Genomic DNA, 3,849 nt, shown 5'->3' with positions numbered 1-3,849 from the left:
ATGCGCAGCAAGATGAATACTTTAATAATAAGAAGAATAAGAAGTCCATGTTGAACATATATCAGACTTTCAGCTTGACTGACTCTAAGAAACAATTGGCCAGATCATTAATTTCTCCCACTTAAAGTACACCCACGAAGGCTAAGGGGATGCAGGGATGTATCCCTGCTGAGATTCACTTCGCGCCGTTGGCCACATCCAGCTCTCTAGCCGCACGTCTGCAGTCTCTTGCAGCAGCCTCTTTACTCCGTGGAAATTGCTCCTGATTTATGTCCGTGTTACTGATAAAAGAACGAAGAAAAATCCCACAATGTCCGTAATCAAACAGCTGTCCTGTGATGACTTTGAAGGTGCTACGGGTGCAAATGACAACGGCCCCAAGCGCTGAGTTGCAGCCCCGCACCTCTAACTGGAGGTGTGCATGGAGAGGGATGGAGGAACGCAGCGTTCAGGGAGCAAGGCATCCGTGCAAGCAGCGCTTGTACTCAGCTGATGGACTCGGTTCAACAGTAACCATCTGCACACCAAAACCTGGCTTTTCAAACTTATCTGGTTATGCATCTAACTTATTTTTTCTTCCTTTGTGCTATCTGATTTGCATTCCCCAGAAGTAGCCACAATTTAAGATTTAGAAAATAATCTACATGTTCTGGAGAAAATCAGACTTTCTTTTTCATCTCATTGTCTCCCTTGCTGTCAAAATCTTATTTTACGCCTTTCTCTTGCAATCCATCTTAATGGTGGCAACAGCACGGGTAATATATCTCTGTGCTTGATGAACTGAGGGACACTCGCTTACATAACTGAGGGACAATGCTTATATCTAAGTCTTTGTGAAGGATTTGAGAGCATAAGGGGAAAATACTGTATCCGAGCAGCACCTCACTTATTCTCACATAAAGAAACTAGCTCTGCAAACCAAAGTGTCTCATCCAATTCAAAGTTAAAATCAAACGAATGAGCACTCCAATATATTGAGTCCAGCCAGCCCAGTTTGCCTCATCCAGGCTTATCATCCCTCCAATCGGTGTTGTACTAGATTTTCTTTATTCCAGTTAGGAAAGAAAAAAAATTACTTCTTGCCAGTGTGATATTTGGTTAATGGATATCTAGAAGCCCCTGGCTGTTATTCCTCCTGATCTTTCATGGCATTTTTTGTGTAACACTGGTATCTGTGCCAGAAGCAACGGGTCTAGCTGGTAAAATACAATTCAAAAAGGAAATGTAGCTTTTCACAATATGACATATATTTAAAAATCATTAAACTAAGCAACAGAAATAGCACATGGCCTAAATACATATTCCATTATTTCCATACACAATTATGTTTATCCTCGGAAACCAGCTTGTACAACGTACCTCACTGAAAGAAAAGCAGAGAAATGTCTATGCTACATCACAAACGGAGGGGTTTTATACCGTTATAATTTTGACTTACAATTCTCTGACTGTAGGTATTTCAGTTCACAAAGGAGTGAGCTTTTCAGCGCATTTCAGCACTGACATTAGCTGTGATACCGAGGAAGTTCCAGGGAAAGGATATGCATAACCAGCCCAATTTTGTCACAAATCACTGCATTTTTGTAAGAGAAAATCCCCCCTGAGAAGCGGGGAGAGATTTCAGGAATATTCTTGTGCACTGAAATTACAGGTGAGTCCTTGTTAAGGGTAGTGATGGCAATGGTGAATAAGCATTGATTGTTGTTACCTCTAACAGTTATATTTTAAAAGACGGTTATTGCAGATGAATAATGTATAAGCTTGAAATCACTTCTCGAGGTACTTGAAGCCCTTAGCTGAGATGCAGCACAGGCGTATTGCTTAGATTGCCTTCAGAGTGTTCTGTTTTATTGTTCTGAAACACTGCATAACAATCTCCCTTAAAACATCAGTTTGTATAAATCATACCTACCAGAAGTGGTGATGATTTGTATGAATGAAACTCTTACAGCTCCCATGCCTCACGAACACCTTAAGCCCAGGTTGACCATCGCTAACTGTTATAACCAGGAAACTGAATTTGATTTTTCTTAGGCAGAAATCATGTTCCTGCGTCACCACAAAGGCTGCTACATGCCCTCTGCTCGTTTTCGAAAGGTAATGGTTTGTTGATCATTGCTGATTGGGCAAACGTGCCTTCTGATAAATATGCAGACACAAAATCCCAAGCAGTCTGAGTATCACAACGCTTTCTACACGGCTGGATTTTTCACCCGGTTTTCTTTAAATGGCTCCCTTTGCAATCTAAATTTAAATGGATTCGTTTATACTCTGTGCAACATCCAACAAATCACTTTGGAGTGGTTTTTCCCTTGAAAATGCCATGCCAGCCCTGAAGCCTTGCTTTCCCTGTGCTCTTCTTGCCCGATCTCTTTTCAAAAGGAAACACGACAGTGAGCCTGGATTATGCCTTATTGCAAGGCATTGGGAAATTCAGCATCCCCCAGTCTTCCTGAATGCAAACCTTTGCAGAACAGACAATATCTGGTGAGTAGATTTCAGAAATGGAACTTATTGGCTCTGCTTCACTTTTATTAGGAAACCCTGTGCAGAAAACTATTAAAAATTATTTAAAGCTGCTGAATGAAATGCATAATCTTGAGCCCAAACGAATCAAAGTAACGTCACTCCACAGCACTGAGTGTCTCTGCATACTCATTAAACAAAGTCCTTAATTACCCAGTTGCGGGGTTTCTGTTCTTCCCTCGTTCCACGTGTGTGACGGAGCGAGGGGGCTCTCTGGAGCACTGCCCTGTTAAACACGGAGCTCACTGCTGTACGGTGAGTCAGGCACGGAACAGGGCTGAACATGAATACCAAACAACTCGGCCTATGGGCAAGGAGCATCCATCCCACAAAAAGAGGAAAGCACATGGAGTGGAAAACCTGGCATGGCATCGTGCAGCTAGAGACTGTAGAAATCGGTGGCGATGCGCCACGTTATCCCAGGAGAAGACCTAGCCCTGAATTATATGGTATATTCATACATGAAGGAAACATCAATATCGCCTTATTCCATTTTTAAAGTTCTGATCATACGAGTTCTTGACAACTTCTACCTTCTTTTCCCAGTGTTTCTTCTTACGGGACGGCTTTTTCACGGCTCACAGCAGTAATATTATTAGTGATGCCGTGGCTTAGTCCTGTGCACTCTTGGAGCCACGCCAGCCCCAAAACTTCCCATCCCACTCGGTTTGGCTTCGTGTCCCCAAAATCTCAGTGTCCAGAGGTCAGGGTCAGGTCCTCAGGTCCAGCAAGACCCAGTTGGGAAAGCGTGCAAAGTGAGCACGCGAGAGCACTGCTGGAGCGGGCAGGGGGCTGGAAAAGGATCAGCAAAGCAGGGCTGTGTCTCCAGCACCACTGACAAGACAGAAAAAGGGCTCGGTTTTACTAAAGGTGATACGGGGATCTCACTTTGAACTATATCCTGCAGCTATAGAGTTTTTACAACTACAGCTGCATTAGCAGCTAAAGCTCGCACTTTGAACTATATCCTGCAGCTATAGAGATTTTTACAACTACAGCTGCGTTAGCAGCTAAAGCTCAAGTGTGCGTGGTTTCTCATCCCCTGGGTTTGTGGAAGGTGATGCTCTAGGATGATGTAGGGGACTGGGGGCTGTTGGCTATTGACAGCAGAAAACAGAGCAGGAATACTGGTCTCCTCCGAGCAGTAATGCCAAATGCAAGATGAGCAGCATCAGCCCAGCTCTTAAGGAGCTCTTGCTGCTTTTTCAGCCTTATGCTTAGTACTTTATATTAGTTCAACCGTGTCCTGGTTTCGGCTGGGATAGAGTTAAATTCCTTCCTAGTGCTGTGTTTTGGATTTAGTATGACAAGAATGTTGGTAAC

Source organism: Fulmarus glacialis, unplaced genomic scaffold (genome assembly GCF_000690835.1).
Source record: "Fulmarus glacialis isolate BGI_N327 unplaced genomic scaffold, ASM69083v1 scaffold6014, whole genome shotgun sequence".
Taxonomy (NCBI): Eukaryota; Metazoa; Chordata; class Aves; order Procellariiformes; family Procellariidae; genus Fulmarus; species Fulmarus glacialis.
Note: the sequence above shows the minus strand (reverse complement) of the source record.